General features: G+C 44.5%; 1 pseudogene; it reads left to right on the top strand.

The window, feature by feature from the left end:
• Positions 1-1259: 1259 nt before the first annotated feature.
• LOC144485348 (extracellular calcium-sensing receptor-like) lies at positions 1260-20251 on the top strand (annotated as a pseudogene).
• Positions 20252-21372: the final 1121 nt, after the last annotated feature.

The raw sequence follows: 21372 nt of genomic DNA, 5'->3' as shown, positions 1-21372 counted from the left end.
GGGTAGGCTTTTGAGAGTCAGGAGGTGAGTTACTCACCACAGCATTCCCAGCCTCTGACCTGCTCTTGTAACCATTGTGTTTATGTGACGAGTCCAGTTGAGTTTCTGGTCAATGGTAACACCAAGGATGTTGACAGTGGGGAATTCAGTGATGGTAAAACAACTGCATTTCAAGGGGCAGTGGGTGGCGTGTCTCTTATTGCTGATGGCCATTGCCTGGCACTTGCGTGACGCAAATGTTACTTGCCACTTGTTAGCCGAAGTCTGGATATTGTCAAGATATTGTTGCATTTGAACATGGACTGCTTCGGTATCTGAGGAGTTGCAAATTGTACTGGACATTGTGCAATCATCGACGAACATCCCCACTTTTGACCTTGTGACAGAGGGAAAGTCATTGATGAAGCAGCTGAAGATGGTTGGGACTAGGGCAATACCCTGAGGGACTCCTGCAGAGATGTCCTGGAGCTGAGATGATTGACCCTCTACAATGAAAACCATCTTCCTATGTGCCAGGTATGATTCCAATCAGTGGAGAGTTTGCCACTGATACCCATTGATTCAGGTTTGCTGGGGCTCCATGATGCTACTCGCAGTCGAATTCCATCTAGATGCCAAGAGTTGTCACTCTCATCTCAGCTCTGGAATTCAGCTCTTTTGTCCATGTTTGAACCAAGATTGTAATGAGGTCAGGAGCTGAGCGGCCCTGGGCGTCACTGAGCAGTGTATTGCTGAGCAGGTGCTGCTTGATAGCACTGTTGATAACCCCTTCCATCACTTTACTGATGATCGAGAGTAGACTGATTGGGCGGTAATTGGCCAGTTTGGAGTTGTCCTACCTTTGTGTACAGGACATACCTGGACAATTTTCCCATATTGCCACGTAAATGCCAGTGTTGTAACTGTACTGAAAGAGCTTGGCTTGGGAGTGGCAAGTTCTGGAGCAAATATCTTCAGTACTATTGCCTTAATGTTATCAGGACCCATTGCCTTTGCAGTATCTAGTGCCTCCAACCGTTTACTGATGTCACGAGAAATGAATCGAACTGGCTGGAGACTGACATCTAAGGTGCTGGGGACCACTGGAGGAGGCCGGGATGGATAATCCGCTCGGGATTTCCGGTTGAAGATCGCTGCGAATGCTTCAGCCTTATTATCGCTCAATTATTAATCCAGAATCTCAGCTAATGTTCTGGGGATCCTGGTTCGGAATTTGAATTCAATGAAAAATATCCGGAATTAAGAATCTACTGATGACCATGAAACCATCGCCGATTGTCAGGTAAAAAACCATCTGGTTCGCTACCGTGCTTCCCTGCTCTGGCCTACATATGATTTCAGAGGCACAGCAACGTGGTGCACTCTCAACTGCCCTCTGAAATGGCCTAACAAGCCACTCAGTTGTTCAAGGGCAACGAGAGATAGGCAATAAATGATGACTAGCAAGCGACGCCCATGTCCCACGAATGAATAAAAAATAACCAATGTTGTAAGCAATCTCGTTAATCTTACACAGCTAACAAGGGGCCGAATGGAATCAATGACTATGGACAGAATTTGCGGCAGGGACCAATAAAAATAGTTGTGGTCATAGAATCATAGAGGTTTACAGCATGGAAACAGTCTCTTCGGCCCAACTTGTTCATCTCGCCCAGTCTTCCTAATATTTTCTTGGAGTAAATTCCTGCTCTCCCAGAATTGGTGCTGAAAATGGGACGTGAGATTGCCTATGTTTGTGTGCGTTTGTTTGTACTTTATATGCGGAGATCTAAAAGTCAAATTTAGTAAACACCATCCGATTCATAACCTGCCCAGATGCCAGGACTTAGATTCCTGCCTTCTGCCAAAAAATGATCTTTGGCTTTGGTCAGAAACAGATTTTAATTTAACTGATCTTCGACTTCGCAACTGCTGAAATATACTCCATAACTTACTTTTAATTTAAGGTTTAACTTTAAACTAGTTTAACTTTGAGATAATACAGATTCTGATATTTTCTAAGCATTAAAATATCACACCTGGTGATGATTATCCACATGATATACGTTTTTAAAACATTTTTTGTGCATTACTGTTTTTCAGTCGGGAGGGTTTATTCTCTAAGGCTTTCAATGTTTTCCTATTTTTATTAGAAGTAATTTCTTCTCTCTGTAGAATTGACTAACCTTTCCACACGCCACGGTCGACGGTACACCATGTAATAATTAGGGACCTCCTCCCTAACCTCAGTGGTAAGCCTTCATTTGCTGCTCGGAGCTTTGGGAAGTCCGCAGGCTATGAAAGTAGCTATATAAATTCAAATTCTCTTTTTCCTTATTACCCAGCGATAGATTCCTTGCAATAAGGCAATGACTCTGTTTCTGGTTTTCCTTTTGGTAGCTGTGTTTCCTAAGAGGGAAACACATGGAATGGTCTGTACCCGTAGAGCGCAGGATAATCTCCCCAGTATATCTGAGGATGATGATATTATCCTGGGCGGAATATTTACGGTGCATTTAGATCCGAATCAGGAGGTGCCTTCATTCATCACAGCTCCGATAGACAACGATTGCTGAAGGTGAGTCTAAGTGCTGCCGTTGGCAGACGAGCCTTTAATTACTGTATAATAAAACATTTTGATTTCAATGTATCACTAATTGGAAAAATAATCTCCCGCTTTCCCGAACTAATCATCTTCTGGTTGGTTTAAATAGTTTTACCTGTGTCACATAACGTTGTTATTTTCAGATGCTTTATGTCGGCGAACAGCTTCCACAGAATGCTTCTGCTTCAATTATTGAATGTAACATTTTGTATCGACCCAGACTGGCGAATTTACATTCACCATATTGTTAATTTGTTGTTGAGTTTTTCTATCCTTGCAAATTTCGAATGGTAAACGTAATGCACAGAGGCAACGTTAAATCAACATCCCATGGGTACTGAATACAAAAGTTATATGTATGGTAGCCGTAATATTACCGAAACCACTGAAGCAATGTAACTGTCGTCTAACTATAAATACAACTAAAAGAACGATTTTTACAATATGATTATGGTACAGTTGCTATGAAATCAAATGTTTGCTAAACATTGTGATGGCATCCCCTGTGGTTGTCCCCCTCCAAAATAAGTATACCATTTTGGATACTGTGGGGGCGGGGGGATGACCCTCCAGGGGTAAGCCCCGATGACCAGGCCACTGGCACGGAATCGGAATCTGTGGCTCAGAAGGGAAAGAGGGGAACTCGGAGAGCAATAGTAGTGGGGGATGAAATGGTTAGAGGCACAGACAGGCGGTGAACGAGACACCAGGATGGTCGTCTGCCTCCCTGGTGCTGGGGTCCTGGGTGTCTCTGAGCGGGTAGGAAGCATCCTAAAAAAAGACGGATAACCAGACAGACGTCATTGTCCACATTGGTGCAAATGACGTAGGCAGAAAGAGCAGGGGGGTCCTGCGAGAATAATTCAGGGAGTTGGGTAGTAGGCTAAAAAGCAGGGCCTCGAGGGTAGCGATCTGTGGACTTCTCCCAGCGCCACAAGCTAGTGAGGCTAGGAACAGGGAGACTGCACAGCTGAATGCGTGGCTAAAGGACTGGTGCAGGAGGGAGGGTTTCGAATTCGTAGATCACTGGGAAGTCTTCAAGAGAGGATGGCACCTGTACAAGAAGGACGGGTTGCATCTAAACTGGAGGGGTACGAATATCCTAGCTGGGAATTTTGCTAGTGTGGTTCGGGTGGGTTTAAACTAATGTGGCAGGGGGGGTGGGGATCAGAAAAATAGGTCAATAAGCATAGAGGCTGGGGACGAGGTTGGGGCCAAGACAAGGCTATCTAAGAGGAAGGGCATTCTGGGGCGGATGACCTCAGTGGGCCTGGAGGTCTGGAGTGCATCTGCTTCAATGCAAGGAGCGTCACGGGCAAGAAAGACGAGCTTATAGCCTTAATGCTTGCGCGAAACTTGGATGTGGTTGAAATGACGGAGACTTGGTTAAAAGAAGGACAGGACTGGCAGTTGAATATTCCGGGGCACAAGTGTTTTAGGCGAGACAGAGGAGGGGCGAGGAGAGGTGGGGGAGTAGCAATCCTGGTTAGGGAGCATATTACAGCGGTACAGAGGGTGGACAATGTGGAAGGGTCAGGTAACGAGTTACTGTGGGTGGAGCTCAGAAACAGGAAGGGCGCAGTCACTATGCTGGGGATATAGTGCAGGCCTCCCAACAGCCCAGGGGAAGTTGAGGAACGGATATGTAAGGAGATTCTGGACAGGTGCAGAAAAAATAGGGTTGTTGTAGTGGGAGACTTTAATTTCCCTCACATCGACTGGAAATCGCTTAGGGCTGGGGGCCTGGACGGGGAAGAGTTTATAAAATGCATACAGGAAGGCGCTTTGGAACAATATGTTGACAGTCCAACTAGAGAGGGGGCTATCCTGGACCTAGTACTGGGGAATGAGCCCGGTCAGGTCATCAAAGTTACAGTAGGGCAACATGTGGCAAATAGTGACCACAATTCTGTAAACTTTAGGATAGTAATGGAAAATTATGACTGTTGTCCTATGGGTAAGGTGCTGAATTGAGGGAAGGCTAACTACAGTCAGATTAAGCAGGATTTGGTGACTGTTGATTGGGAGAGGCTGTTCGAGGGTAAATCCACATCTGGCATGTGGGAGTCTTTTAAGGAGCAGTTGATAGAACTGCAGGACAGGCATGTGCCTGTAAAGAGGAAGGATAGGAAAGGTAGGATTCGAGAGCCGCGGATAACCAGTGAAATTGTGGGTCTAATCAAAAAGAAAAAAGAGGCATACATGAGGTCCAGGCAGCTAAAAACAGATGGAGCACTGGAGGAATACAGAGAAAGTAGAAAATAACTCAAACAGGGAGTTAGAAGGGCAAAAAGGGGTCACGAAATGTCCTTGGCAGACAGGATTAAGGAGAATCCTAAAGCATTTTATACATACGTTAGGAACAAGAGGGTTGGCAGGGAAAGAATCGGACCTCTCAGGGACAAAGGAGGGAAATTATGCGTAGAACCAAAGGAAGTAGGTGAGATCCTAAATGAATACTTTGCATCAGTATTCAGAAAGGAGACGGACATGTTGACTGGTAGTATCTTAGAGAGATGTGTTGACCTGTTAGAAAAAATCTCAATTACAAGGGAGGCAGTGTTAGGATTTTTAGGAAACATTAAGACAGACAAATCCCCAGGGCCGGATGGCATCTATCCTAGACTCCTCAGGGAGGCGAGAGATGCAATTGCTGGGCCTCTAGCAGAAATCTTTGTCTCTTTACTGGACACAGGTGAGGTCCCAGAGGATTGGAGGATCGCAAATGTGGTCCCGTTATTTAAGAAGGGTAGCAAGGATAACCCGGGTTATTATAGGCCGGTGAGCTTGATGTCTGTGGTAGGGAAGTTGTTGGAGAAGATTCTTAGAGATAGGATATATGCGCATTTAGAACTGAATAATCTCATTAGCGATAGACAGCATGATTTTGTACGAGGGAGGTCATGCCTCACAAATTTGGTTGAGGTTTTTGAGGAGGTGACAAAAACGATTGATGAGGGAAGGGCCGTGGATGTCGTCTATATGGATTTTAGTAAAGCGTTTGACAAGGTCCCTCATGGCAGGCTGGTGCAAAAGGTTCAATCTCACGGGATAAAAGGTGAGCTAGCTAGATGGGTGGAGAACTGGCTTAGCCATAGAAGACAGAGGGTAGCAGTGCAGGGGTCTTTTTCTGGTTGGAAGTCTGTGACTAGTGGTGTTCTGCAGGACTCTGTACTGGGACCTCTGATGTTTGTGATATATATAAATGATTTGGAGGAAGATGTAGCTGGTGTGATCAGTAAGTTTGCGGATGACACAAAGATTGCTGGAGTTGTGGATAGTGAAGAACATTGTCAGAGAATACAGCAGGATATAGATAGGCTGGAACATTGGGCGGAGAAATGGCAGATGGAATTTAAGCCAGATAAATGCGAAGTGATGCATTTTGGTAGATCTAATGTAAGGGGGAGCTATGCAATAAATGGCAGAACCATCAGGAGTATAGACACACAGAGGGACCTGGGTGTACAAGTCCACAGATCCTTAAAGGTGGCAGCACAGCTGGAGAGGGTGGTAAAGAAGGTATATGGAATGCTTGCCTTTATTGGATGGGGCATAGAATATAAAAGTTGGTATATGATGTTGCAGCTGTATAGAACGATGGTTAGGCCACATTTGGAATATTGCGTCCAGTTCTGTTCGCCGCTCTACCAGAAGGACGTGGAGGCTTTGGAGAGAGTACAGAGAAGGTTTATCAGGATGTTGCCTGGTATGGAAGGTCTTAGCTATGAGGAGAGATTGGGTAACCTGGGGTTGTTCTCCCTGGAAAGGTGGAGGCTGAGAGGCGACCTAATAGAGGTGTATAAAATTATGAAGGGCATAGATAGAGTGAGAAGTTTAACAACACCAGGTTAAAGTCCAACAGGTTTATTTGGTAGCAAAAGCCACAGACTTTAACCTGGTGTTGTTCAACTTCTTACTGTGTTTACCCCAGTCCAACGCCGGCATCTCCACATCATAGATAGAGTGAACAGTGGGAAGCTTTTTCCCAGGTCGGAGGTGACGAACACAAGGGTTCACGGGTTCAAGGTGAGGGGGGCAAGGTTCAACACGGATGTCAGGGGGACGTATCTTACACAGAGGCTGGTGAGGGCCTGCAATGCACTGCCAAGCAAGGTGATTGAGGCGGACACGCTGTGATCGTTTAAGACTTATCTAGATAACCACATGAACAGACTGAGAATAGAGGGATACAAAATAATGGTCTAGTGGGCACATGAGCGGCGCAGGCTTGGAGGGCCGAAGGGCCTGTTCCTGTGCTGTATTGTTCTTTGTTCTTCTGAATCGCAGTTTCTTCATTGCCACTGACTAGAAGTGCCTAATGTTCTTTTCACAATAAGCAACTACGTCGTGTGTATGGACCACATGAATGACTCGGCGGCGAACATGTGATTGTGAAGTTTGCAGCTGCCCACAAATACTCTGTGCGGTTTTGCACGCTGGTCCACGGCATTTGTTCATCTGTTTCAGATGGCGCGCTCTACTGAGAATCTAACATTTATGTGAATAGGAAATCTGACTGCGAATCTTTACAACGGATCCCATTGAGACACGCAGGGTCTTAATCAGGAAGTGTAAATTAAAGCATATAATTTGTAACATCATTGAGAGAATTAAAGAGAAGGAAACGGATTGGATTAACAAAAATGAAAGGGACAGTAATAAAAAGTGTATTTTTCTTCATAAATATCCCCAGTAATAACAACCTGAAGGAATGCAGCTCCACGTTTGTAACATGTGACCTAACCATTTCTGACTTGTTCCGTGGATATCTAACTGGTAAGCACCAATGCAGATACATTTCACACAGTAACAGGCTTAGCAGGAAGAATTCACATACAATGGACAGATGAATCTAACCATTTCTGAATTGACTCGGGGATTTTCACAGTAACTTCATTGTTCTGCTAATGTAAGCCGACTAGGGACTGGGAAATGAATAATTAAACGTGTCCTGTGAATATCTAGCTGGTAAGGCCCAGGGCACAAAGCACTTAACGCATTTGACTGTCAAGCCTTCTGGCATGATTATTTATAGCAAGGTTTCCAGAAGGGCAAGATAACCAGAGTAAGGTTTTCCGATATATATGTGGGGAACTACCCAGGCGTACGCATTGGAAATTACTTTCCGATTTATTCCGTTATGATTGAAGGTGACTTGAGTCTCGGTATTATTCCTAGCGCAGAATCTGGGCACTGTCTTTGACTTCAGTGTGGAAAATTATAGTTTTAAAGTGTGCAAAGATAATAGGGAAATTAGCTGTGCATTAATCTGATTCCCTATTGTTGTGTCGATTGAATATCACCACGTGTAATTTGTTTAATCTTAGTATCGAAATAGAAACCTCGAAAAATATTCATTGAAGAGTCAAGACCATTCACATTTGTTTTTACTGTAATGATACTGACAACATTTCCAATCGAAATACATTATATATATATGTATATCTGTATGTACTCATTGCAAATATAGGCACTTGTGTGTCGCTATGACACCAGAATGCCCCTTTACTTGTGAATGCCGTTTCTCATTGCAGAAAGAGAACTGTGGTCTTTATCGACTGAATATACTTTCTCCTTGTTTGAAATAAACTATTGCGTCTTAACTATATTATGCAACAAGCGATTGAAGTGTGATTTGATTATCTGTACCGTGTTTTGTTTACATATTCCACAGTTTTCACTTGTCAAACTTTCGGTTGATGCAGACCATGCTATTTGCTATTGAAGAAATAAACCAGAGCAAAACTCTACTTCAGAATTTCACACTGGGATATAAAATCTACGATGACTGTTCGTCCTCCGCCATTGCGTCAAAAGCAGCGCTCGCTTTGGTCAATGGAGAACAAGAGCTCATTAATTACCTCAGTGGAAAGGTTCCTCCGATGTCGGAGCCATTATAGGTTGTGATATGTCCACGTCCTCCATTGCAGCTGCAAGAGCAGTTGGCTCTTTTGGAATTCCGATGTTAATATGTCAACTATTTTCTTTGAACTAATTTTTTTAAGTATCTTCGGCTAATTTATTCAGCGTACTGGAAGCTTAATCACACAAACAGCAAAGTTTAAAAAAATCTTATGTTGGATGCAGGTCAAGTCTGAGTATTTGATTATGGTTCTTGCCGTAAAATGCAGCGAACGGAAAATTGACATCAGTATTAGAATGGACGTAGATTGCCTTAGAAATTTTCCATTTTTAAAAATCCAGTCCCGATGCAACTGTAGTATTCACATGGGAAAATGTTAGCGGACAAATGCAACTTTTAAACAAAAGATTCAAAGTTATTCGATTAATCTCAATTACGTTTTGCACATTTAATATTATAATTCACAATACATATATTTAAAGTATTGGTAAGCACTGCTGTCTGGACCAATGTTTTCACTGTCCATCCCTAATTACCCTTGAGAAGGTGATGCACTTGAATTGCTGCAGTGCATATGCTGTAGGTACAGCCACGGTGCTGTGGGGGAGGGATAACCAAGAATTTAACTGGAGGACAGTGAAGGAACAGCGATACAATTCCGAGTCACGATGGCGTGTGGCTGGGAGGGAAGCTGCACGTCGTGGTGTCCCTCTCAGCTGCTATAATCCTTCTAAGTGGTAGAGGTCCTGTACTGGGAAGGTGGTATGGAAGGAACCTTCGTGAGTTGCGGCAGTGAATCTTTTAGATGGCACACACTGCTGCCACTGTGCGTCCTTGGTGAAAGGGAGTGGGTGGCACGGTGTCACTGCTGCCTCATGGCGCCAAGGACCCGGGTTCGATTCCCAGCTTGGGTCATTGTCTGCACAGAGTCTGCAAGTTCTCCCCTTGTCGGCCTGAGTTTCCTCCGGGTGCGCGGGTTTCCTCCCACAGTCTGAAAGACATGCAGGTTAGGTGCATTGGCAATGCTAACTTCTCCCTCAGTGTACCCGAGCAGGCGCTGGAGTGTGGTGACTAGGAGGTTTTCACAGTAACTTCATTGCGGTGTTAATGTAAGCCTACTTGTAAAAAATAAACTATGTTTTTAACTACTGGATGATGAAGGTGATGAATGGGTTACAAATCATGTGGGATGCTTTGTCTTGGGTGGTGTCCAGCTTCTTAGGTGTTGGAGCTGCACGGACCCAGGCAAGTGGAGAGTATTCCATCACATTCCAGCTTTGTGACTTGTAGATGGTGGACAGGTTTTTGGGAGACAGAAGGTGAGTTTCTTGCAGCAGAATTTCCAGCTGCTCATTGCTCTTGTAACTGACTAAATATTTAGTTCAGCAAACGGCAAACTCCAGGATACTATTTATATCAAATGATTCACACCGAAAAGGTTGCTAATTATTTATAGGTAATTGAAAATACGCTGAACACATGTTTTCATGTATTCATCCTTTTTATATACAGATTAGTTATTTCTCCACCTGCTCCTGCCTCAGTGATAAACAGGAATACCCCACCTTTTTTAGAACGATACCAAGTGATGACGATCAGACCAAATTTCTCGCTGAACTCGTGAAAACTTTCGGCTGGAATTGGATTGGGACCGTTCGGAGCAACGCCGATTACGGGAATTTTGGAATGCGAACATTTATTCAAGAGGTCGAGAAACTTGGGGTTTGTATCGCGTACTCTGAAGTGTTTTATCGGACGGATCCTGCAGAAAAAATCACCAAAATAGTCAATGTGATCAAACAAGCGACTACGCCCGTGTTGATCGGGTTCCGACATCCCAGAGAGATGCGACTGTTATTAAAGGAATATTTGCGTTAAAATGTAAGCGGGATCCAGTGGATTGGAAGCGACGTGTGGGTTACTGAAGATTTAGTTTGACCCGAAGAAAGAGAAAGATTTCTGGTAGGAACAATTGGCTTGGCCACCCGTAGGACAGAGATACCCGGACTCAGAGATTATCTTCTCAGCATTCATCCTTCGAGGTTCCCCGATAATATATTCGTGAAGAAACTTTGGGAAGCTGCATTCAGGTGCTCGTTCAAAGCCGAGAATGCGACAGGGCAAATTGCTTCAGCACTTCCAATGCGACAATGCACAGGGAAGGAGCGGCTGGAAGAAATACAAACAGCGTATCTGCCGGCGATAATGGGCGGACGTCCTTACCACGTGTACAAAGCTGTCTACGCGGTGGCGCATGCTCTGAACGACATGCTATCTTGTAAAGAAGGCAATGGACCATTTGTGAATAATACTTGTGCTCAAATTTCCAATTTTCAGCCCTGGCAGGTATGGACATATTATTTGACCCAAACTTTCGTTGATAAGACCCATCCAGAAAACATGGACCAAATATTACCATGTTTTCAATCGTTACTCGTTGCATTGCCATCCTTTCGGTTTGGCTAAATGTGTGTGGATTTGTATTGCACATGTTCACATCCAGCTTAGCCACGTTGCAGTTAAAGACTTACATGGTTTGCACTATTCTGTTTCCAGCTGCTCCATTACCTACGTTCAGTAAATTTCACAGATCGAACTGGGAGAATCGTGTACTTTGATGAAAATGGTGATCCAGTCCCGGCATATAGAACATAGAACATTACAGCGCAGTACAGGCCCTTCGGCCCTCGATGTTGCGCCGACCAGTGAAACCATTCTAAAGCCCCTCTAGTCTACACTATTCCAATATCATCCATATGTTCATCAATAACCATTTGAATGCTCTTAATGTTGACAAGTCCACTACTGCTGCAGGCAGGGCATTCCATGCCCTTACTACTCTCTGAGTAATGAACCTACCTCTAACATCTGTCCTATATCTCTCACCCCTAAATTTAAAGCTATGTCCCCTCGTGTTAACCATCACCATCCGAGGGAAAAAGCTCTCACTATCCACCCTATCTAATCCTCTGATCATCTTGTATGCCTCTATTAAGTCACCTCTTAATCTTCTCTCTAACGAAAACAACCTCAAGCCCCTTAGCCTTTCCTCATATGATTTTCCCACCATACCAGGCAACATCCTGGTAAATCTCCTCTGCACCCTTTCCAACACTTCCACATCCTTCCTATAATGCGGCGACCAGAACTGTGCGCAATACTCCAAGTGCGGCCGCACCAGAGTTTTGTACAGTTGCAGCATGACCTCCTGGCTCCGAAACTCAATCCCTCTACCAATAAAAGCTAACACACCGTACGCCTTCCTAACAACCCTATCAACCTGGGGGCCAACTTTCAGGGATCTATGCACATGGACACCCAGATCCCTCTGTTCATCCACACTACCAACGGTTAGGAGGGGTAATAGTCAGAAGGGTGATGTGCCAGAAAATACCCCAGTGGCAGTCTCCCATAAAAGAAAGGAATGGGCAACAGATGGGAGAAGGGAAGGGAGTGAGCAGTCTGTGGAGGGATCCCCTGTGGTTGTCCCCCTCCAAAATAGGTATCTTGTTTTGGATTCTGTGGAGGGGGATGACCCTCCAGGGGTAAGCCACGAGGACCAGATCGCCTCCACGGAGACAGGCTCAGGGGTCCGGATGGGAAAGAAGGGGTTTAGGAGAGCGATAGTTGTGGGGGACGCAATGGTTAGAGGCACGGACAGGCGCTTCTGTGGGACTGAACGAGAATCCAGGATGGTAGTCTGCCTCACTGGTGCCGGGGTACTGGATGTCTCCGAGAGGGTAGGAAGCATATTTAAAAAGGAAGGTAGTCAAACGGATGTGATTGTACACATTGGTGGAAATGATGTAGGTAGGAAGAACAGGGGGGTCATAAGAGAGAAATTCAGGGAGTTGGGTGCTAGGCTAAAAAGTAAGACCTCCAGGGTAACAATATCTGGACTGCTCCCGGTGCCTAGTGCAAGTGAGGCTCGGAACAGGGAGATTCTACAGTTGAACGCGTGGCTAAAGGACTGGTGCAAGAGGGAGGGTTTGAAATTCATAGATAACTGGGAAATCTTCAAGTCAGGATGGCAACTGTACAGAAAGGATGGGTTACACCTTAACTGGAAGGGAGCAAATATCCTGGCTGGGGGTTTTGCAAGAGTGTTTCGGCAGGATTTAAACTAGTGTGGCAGGGGGGTGGGGAACAAAACAGGAGGTCAGTAAATACTGACGCTGGGGTCGAGCTGGGGGCCAGGGCAAGGCTAGCTAAGAAGAGGAACACTCTGGAGGAGGAGGAACTGACTGGGCCTGGAGGTCTGGAGTGCATCTGCTTCAATGCGAGGAGCGTAACGGGTAAAACAGACGAACTTAGGGCCTTAATGCTTGTGCGGAATTTGGATGTGGTTGCGGTGACGGAAACTTGGTTAAAAGAAGGACAGGACTGGCAGCTGAATATTCCGGGGCATAAGTGTCTTAGGCGAGACTGAGGAGGGGCTAAAAAAGGTGGGGGAGTAGCGATATTAGTTCAGGAGCATATTACCGCGGTGCAGAGGGTAGACAACTTAGAGGGGTCATGTACTGAGTCGCTGTGGGTGGAACTCAGAAACAGGAAGAGTGCAGTCACTATGCTGGGGGTGTACTACAGACCACCCAACAGCCCACGGGAAGTGGAGGAAAGGATATGTCAGGAGATTCTGGATAGGTGCAGAAAAAATAGGGTTGTTGTAGTGGGGGACTTTAATTTCCCTGGCACAGACTGGAAAGTGTTTAGAGCTGGGAGACCGGACGGGGAGGAATTTGTAAAATGCGTACTGGAAGGTTCTTTGGAACAGTATGGAGATGGCCCGACTAGAGAGGGGGCTATACTGGATCTAGTTCTGGGAAATGAGCCCGGTCAGGTCGTCAAAGTTTCGGTAGGGGAACATGTGGCAAATAGTGACCACAACTCTGTTAACTTTAGGATAGTAATGGACAAGGATGAGTGCTGTCCTACGGGCAGGGTGCTAAATTGGGGGAAGGCTGACTATAGCCGGATTAGGCAGGAATTGGTGGATGTTGATTGGGAGAGGATGTTCGAGGGTAAGTCCGCGTCTGGCATGTGGGAGTCTTTTAAGGAACTATTGATAAGGCTGCAGGATAGGCATGTGCCTGTAAAAAGGAAAGATAGGAAAGGTAGGATTCGAGAGCTGTGGATAACCAGGGAAATTGAGGATCTGATTAAAATGAAAAGGGAGGCGTACGTTAAGTCCAGGCAACTGAAAACAGATGCAGCTCTGGAGGAATACAGAGAGAGTAGGAAAGATCTCAAACGGGGAGTTAGAAGGGCAAAAAGAGGTCACGAGATGTTCTTGGCAGGCAGGCATTCTATTCATACGTTAGGAACAAAAGAGTTGTCAGGGAGAAAATCGGACCTCTCAGGGACAAAGGAGGGGAATTATGCTTAGAACCCAAGGGAATAGGGGAGATCCTAAATGAATACTTTGCATCGGTATACACGAAGGAGAGGGGCGTGTTAACCGGGAGTGTCTCGGAGGGAGGTGTTGACCCGTTAGAGAAAATCTCCATTACAAGAGAGGAAGTGTTAGGTTTTTTAGGGAACATTAAAACTGACAAAGCCCCAGGGCCTGATGGCATCTATCCTCGACTGCTCAGGGAGACGAGAGGTGAAATTGCTGGGCCTCTGACGGAAATCTTTGTCGCTTCTTTGGACACGGGTGAGGTCCCTGAGGATTGGAGGATAGCGAATGTGGTCCCATTGTTTAAGAAGGGTAGCAGGGACAACCCAGGAAATTATAGGTCGGTGAGCTTGACGTCCGTGGTAGGGAAGTTGTTGGAGAGGATTCTTAGAGACAGGATGTATGTGCATTTAGAACGGAACAATCTCATTAGTGACAGACAGCATGGTTTTGTAAGAGGGAGGTCGTGCCTTACAAAATTGGTGGAGTTTTTTGAGGGAGTGACAAAAACGGTTGATGAAGGAAGGGCCGTGGATGTCGTCTATATGGATTTCAGTAAGGCATTTGACAAAGTCCCACATGGCAGGTTGGTTAAGAAGGTTAAGGCTCATGGGATACAAGGAGAAGTGGCTAGGTGGGCGGAGAACTGGCTTGGCCATAGGAGACAGAGGGTAGTGGTCGAAGGGTCTTTTTCTGGCTGGAGGTCTGTGACCAGTGGTGTTCCGCAGGGCTCTGTACTGGGACCTCTGCTATTTGTGATATATATAAATGATTTGGAAGAAGGTGTAACTGGTGTAATCAGCAAGTTTGCGGATGACACAAAGATGGCTGGAATTGTGGATAGCGAAGAGCATTGTCGGGCAATACAGCAGGATATAGATAGGCTGGAAAATTGGGCGGGAGATGGCAGATGGAATTTAATCCGGATAAATGCGAAGTGATGCATTTTGGAAGAAATAATGTAGGGAGGAGTTATACAATAAATGGCAGAGTCATCAGGAGTATAGAACCACAGAGGGGCCTAGGTGTGCAAGTCCACAAATCCTTGAACGTGGCAACACAGGTGGAGAAGGTGGTGAAGAAGGCATATGGTATGCTTGCCTTTATAGGACGGGGTATAGATTATAAAAGCTGGAGTCTGATGATGCAGCTGTATAGAACGCTGGTTAGGCCACATTTGGAGTACTGCGTCCAGTTCTGGTCACCGCACTACCAGAAGGACGTGGAGGTATTGGAGAGAGTGCAGAGAAGGTTTACCAGGATGTTGCCTGGTATGGAGGGTCTTCGCTATGAGGAGAGATTGGGTAGACTGGGGTTGTTCTCCTTGGAAAGACGGAGAATGAGGGGAGATCTAATAGAGGTATACAAGATTATGAAGGGTATAGATAGGGTGAACAGTGAGAAGCTTTTTCCCAGGTCGGAGGTGACGATCACGAGGGGTCACGGGCTCAAGCTGAGAGGGGCGAAGTATAACTCAGACATCAGAGGGACGTTTTTTACACACAGGGTGGTGGGGGCCTGGAATGCGCTGCCAAGTAGGGTGGTGGAGGCAGGCACGCTGACATCGTTTAAGACTTACCTGGATAGTCACATGAGCAGCCTGGGAATGGAGGGATACAAACGATTGGTCTAGTTGGACCAAGGAGCGGCACAGGCTTGGAGGGCCGAAGGGCCTGTTTCCTGTGCTGTACTGTTCTTTGTTCTTTGTTTAGTGAATCTGAATTGAATAATTTGAATTGATTAATTTGCAAATGACATGGAAGTGAACAGTTGAAGTTGTGAACATTGGATATTACGATGGTACAGCTCCTTTAGGACAAGAATTTAACTTGAATATCCGTGATATTGTGTGGAGTGGCGTTGAGAATCAGGTATGTTCCTTCTGATGCCCAGTCATGTGTCATGGTAAAACTGTGAGCTTTCGACCCACAGCATTAAAATAACTATATGTGTGTCTCATTAATGCTTTGATTTTGATGGGGCTGACAAGGTTAGTATTTGTTGCTTATCCTTACCTGTCCTGGTTTAACATAAATGAATAACTTTCAAAACCATTTCAGAAGCAGTTTTCTGACTTTTCTTTTTCCTATCCACCCCTACCCCCACATCCTTTGACATTGGTTGTTATTTCGTTACTGTTTCAGTTCATTCAAGTAAATAACTTCAATAAACTGTTGAAACGAATTTTCATTCCCTGCTAACCTTGTTGTAGAAACAAATGTGTCTCCGAAATCTATCCCCGGTTCCTCAATTGGTTCTAATTTTCGATTTTCAGCGAGCAGCCATATTCCAATATTGAGAGGTGATAGCTGGCAGGATATTTTGAACAATGTTCAGTTATTTTTGAAAGAGAAAGAAAAGGATGATGGCTGTCATGGTGGAGGATTTTCAGCATAATGAGTGAGCTTGAAACTGTTGAAAGGTCGTTCGACATGTGGGAATCCAGAAGATATTGACGTTAAATTACTCAGAGAGCGCTTGTCATTTGCAAAACGCAAGTGGGGATAGAGTTTACCGGCAAGGATGCATTTAAATGAAAGCAGGTTAAAAAAATGAAGAATAAACGAATAGAATATTTGAATGAGAGGCGATGGGAGCAGGATCCTGGGGAGCATTAACAGCGTTACAGACCGTTGGGCCAAAATCTATGCTTCTCTGCTTTGCATTTGACGTAGCCGCATACAAAAGGAGTCATAAAAAACGTTGCTGTTATTCTTTTCTATCTGTTAACTCTCCAATATTTGCACGTTGCCTGTTGCTTGCCAGAATGGGCATGACGGCACCAGTCGTAGTAATTATGAACAGTGCACAATATTCAATTCAGTGATCAGAGTTATCAGATAATAATTACGATGGTGAGCTTGAAAATAATTCTGCAACTCCATTGAATGGAAATGTTGAAGCAAATTATCCCAATCGGCCTCGGATCTCCATCCTAAAGCTTCCTTCTCCCTCACATGCATTAATTATCTGCATGCTCTCGCTGAACTCTACTGATTCTAATCAAAGCTTACAGCAAACATTTCTTCTGTAACAAAATGGATCGTTGTCTCTTGCCAATAGTGTCTCAATGTTGGAGGATTGGAGACCACTGAAAGGTGATAATTTCATGGTTTGGTAGAAAACCTCATCTGTGTTTATTTGCCTTTTCCACTTTTCCTCAAGTGAACAGCTGATTGGTCAATTGCGCCGTATGTACGGTGGTGCTTTAAATTGCCCTTCACAGCAAGTACCAAGCAATGGAAAATTGTACGCGGTTTGGCCAAAAATCGCTGTTTAGAAAACAATGCGATTCCACTATTCTGGTGAAGTAAATACCTGAATATGTTTAAGTGCAGTTTTGTTTTGCAAAATACATATGGAGGCCGACAGATATTAGTTTTAGTCTCTCCCCACAGCTGCTGTCAGACCTGCTGAGATTTTCCAGCATTTTTTGTTTCTGTTTCAGATTCCAGCATTCTTTTGTTTTCTTCATTCGTGGGACATGGGCGCCGCTGGCTGGCCAGCATTGATTGCCCAACCCCAGTTGCCCTTGGAGGGCAGTTGAGAGTCAACCACATTGCTGTGGCTCCGGAGTCACAAGTGAGCCATACTGGGTCAGGATGGCCGATTTCCTCCCTTTAAGGATATTAGCGAACAAAATGTGTTTTTATGACAATCGATAATTGTTTCATGGTCATCAGCAGATTCTTAATTCCAGCTTTTTGTTATTGAATCCAAATTCCACCAGCTGCTGCGGCAGGATTCGAACCCGGGTCCTCCGGAACATTAGCTGAGTTTCTAGCTTAATAATCAAGCGATAATACCACGAGGCCATCACCTTCCCAGTATGTTGGGGAGTATTCGCAATATTTTGTTCCTATTTAAATATTAGTTGAATTTGTGCATCTCTGACACAAATCCAATGCTGCAGGAACATGGATACAAAATATCCTCTCTTCTTAAACAACCGAATCGATCATCTAAAAAGAATTCTTCGTTTGCTTGAATACTAACTACCAACATACATTGCGTTCAGATGTTTGCATCAGGATATAAGGCAAAAGTCAAGTGTTTCACAAAGGTGCGGAAGAGATTTATTAGAATTATAGCAGGAATGAGGGGCATCAGATATTTGGAGAATTTGGAAAAGCTGTACTTTCTTCTTCAAGTAGAAAATAAGAGGAAGGTTGTTCAACCTGTGGGAATAACATAATTAGAGTCAAGAAGATATAGGTGTTAAATTACGCAGACAGCTTTTGGAATATGCAAAACGCAAATGGGGATAGAATTTAATGGCAAAGATGCATGTAATGGAAAGCAAGTTAAAACATGAAGAATAACCGAATAGGATATTTGAATGAGAGGGGATAGGAGCAGGATCCTGGGGAACATTAACAGCGTTACAGGCCGTTGGATCAAAACATATGCTTCTCTGCTTTGTAAATTGAAGTAAACAGCTGAATATGTTTAAGTGCATTTTTCACTTGCAATATCCATATGGAAACCGGCAAATATTAGTTGAGTTTGTGCTACTCTGACAGAAATCCCAAAGAAGCAGGAACATGGGTACACGTATATAACGTCTTCTTAAACAATCAAAACCGATCATCTAAGAGCAATTCTTAGTTTCCTTTGTGTTCACCTGTTGGCATCGCTGTATCGAAAAAAAAACGTCCAGGGTCTCACGAGGGCGCGGAAGAGATTTATTGGAATTATACTGGGAATGAGAGGTATCAGTTATTTGGTGAAATTAGAAAAGCTGTACTCTCTTCTGAGAGAAGAAAATAAGAGGAGCCTCGATAGAGGTTATGCAATTCATGAGGGGTTTACGGAGGAACAGCATCAAGTGTCAAGTGTCGTTTACAAGCTGACAGATATTTAAGGAAACGTAAAAGCAAAATGCTGGGGGTGCCGGAAATTTAAAGTAAAAACAGAAAATCCCGGGAACCCGCAGAAGTACAGCAGCCTCTGCGGCGAGAGAAACGGTGTTAACGTTTCGAGGCCGCACGACTTTTCAGATTTGAAGTGATTTTTCAGAGGCTACAATGGCGGGAACAACAGCGAGTTGTTGTGGTCAACATTGCACTGCCTGAAATGATAGAGTAAGGAGATTGAGCAGTAACTTTGCCAGAAAGAAATTACATCGGTTACTTGAAGGGAATAAAATATAAACACAGGGGAAAAGCAGTGAAGGAAAAACCTGTGATAAAGCGAGCGCGTTCACAATGAGCCTGGTCCTTCTTCTGTGCAGAGCCGTTCTTTGATCCGATGCGTCGGCAGAAGTAAACATTTTTTCTGTTCCCTCAGATTCCACGTGCCGTTCACACAGAACCGTGTGCTCCCGGAACAAGAAAGGTCAACAGGAAAGGACAACCGATCACATCTGCTGTTTTGACTGTGCAGAATGTGCCGATGGTGAGATTAGCAACACCACAGGTCTGTACAAATCTGTTTAGGGTACACTCCCTAATTGTTTGACCACAAGCAATTTTCGCGTTAAAAATGTTTTATTCTTTCAGATTCCGCAGATTGCATGGAGTGCTCTTTGGAATACTGGTCCAATCAACAAAAGGATCGGCGTGTTCTCAAGAAGATTGATTTTCTTTCCTTTGGCGAGATTCTGGGATTTGCGTTAGTGACACTTGCTTTAGGGGGAGGCGGATTTACACTGGCTCCAGCTGCTATATTCTTCCAGTATCGAGAAACTCCAATCGTTAGAGCTAACAATTCGGAGCTTCGCTTCCTCCTTCTCTTCGCACTAACTCTTTGCATCCTGTGCTCACTTACCTTCATTGGAGAGCCAACAGGATGGTCTTGTATGTTGCGCCGGACTGCGTTTGGTATTATATTTGTTCTCTCTATTTCCTGTATTTTGGGGAAAACTATTCTTGTCGTGATAGCATTTAAAGCAACTCTTCCCAATAACAATTTGATGAACTGGTTTGGACCAACGCAACAGAGATTCGGAGTGTTCGTCCTGACATTTCTTCAAGCTTTAGTTTGTGCGATCTGGTTAAGTGTATCGCCTCCCTATCCATTGAAAAACATGACCTATTACAGAGACATTATTATTTTGGAACGTGATGTGGGTTCTTTAAAAGCCTTTTATATTGTGTCGAGCTATATTGGTCTTCTGTCCACTGTTTGCTTCGTGCTTGCTTTCCTTGCACGAAAACCTCCGGATAGTTTCAACGACGCGAAGCATATAACTTTCAGTATGCTGATCTTCTGCGCTGTTTGGATAACCTTTATCCCAGCTTATGTCAGCTCTCCTGGAAAGTACACTGTGGCTGACGAAGTATTTGCTATCTGGGCATCAAGCTTTGGTTTGGTTGTCTGTATTTTTTCTCCTAAATGTCATATTATCAGACTGAAACCAGAGGCTAACACGAAGAAAAATATGATGGGCAAAGTGACTTGACAATCACTCTGAACCTTTAGCTATTTCTCTTGCATTGTGTGCCACCTATTTCATCAATGTGAATAATCTTTGCTGAATTAATGTAGCTTGCATTCACTTTCTTTTGTAAAGCGTCAGTGAAATGGATGTACAGGATTCCATATAGTCATTAAAGCTATGTTCAACTATGCATGCTGCATTATACAGCACATGTGTGCAAACCCAAACGTGTGTAGGTGAATGGCATAGCTGTTGTGAGTGAGCTGTGTAGGGTTAAAATATTCCGCGTGCAGGCTGTGCACCTACAGCAAGCTGATGCTTCTCTTGACTTGATGGCGATTTTCGTTCAACTCTGTACAATTAATTGCACTGATACAAAGAGACATGTCGAAACTTTTGATGTTTGGCTCCTCAGGACGCTTTGCATGAAGATCAATATGAGGGTCATACTGTATAGTAAGAGTGCTGATTGGTTGGCAAGAGGTCTTTGATTGGTGGAGGTGTTGCAATGGAGAATCGCTATCAGTTGATGCATTCTCCATAATAACGCCCCCACCAATCAAAGACCACTTGCGATTTGGTAATTTACGCATCCCAAGGGGCAATTTAGCATGGTTAATCCATCTAATCGGCACATTTTTTGGACTGTGGGGGAAACCGCAGCACACATCGGAAACATGTGCAGTAACGGGGAGAACGTACGAGCTCCACACAGTCACCCAAGACTGGAATCGAATCCGGGTCCCTGTGAGGCAGCAGTGCTAACCACTGTGGCACGGTGCCGCTTCACCTAGCATGAAACCAAGCCAGATTTGCGCAGCTGTTCGCTCAATGACCAGTAAATCCTAGTTGTTGCTGTTTAAGTTCCCCTGTCGGTATGAGAGATACTTAAATTTGCCCAGACTATTCTGTGCGTGCTTCCTGTTTCGAGGTACAGTCCTTCCGATACGGTTAGATGGAAATTATCGCAGCGTGCTTGGGAAAACATGGCAGAACCCCCTGAATTATTGGAAAGGAGATTTGACAGTTGCAATCCACACCCTTGCAACCCTATTGCCCTTTGTCTAATTTTGTTGAAGCAAGAACGCCCACAAAGGGAAGGACTGCTCCAGCTTGCTGCGTAATTGCGTGGAGCCGTAATT

The sequence above is a fragment of the Mustelus asterias genome, chromosome 3 (assembly GCF_964213995.1).
Source record: "Mustelus asterias chromosome 3, sMusAst1.hap1.1, whole genome shotgun sequence".
Taxonomy (NCBI): domain Eukaryota; kingdom Metazoa; phylum Chordata; class Chondrichthyes; order Carcharhiniformes; family Triakidae; genus Mustelus; species Mustelus asterias.
The sequence above is the reverse complement of the archived record's forward strand: the minus strand, read 5'-3'. Positions and strand labels throughout refer to the sequence as shown.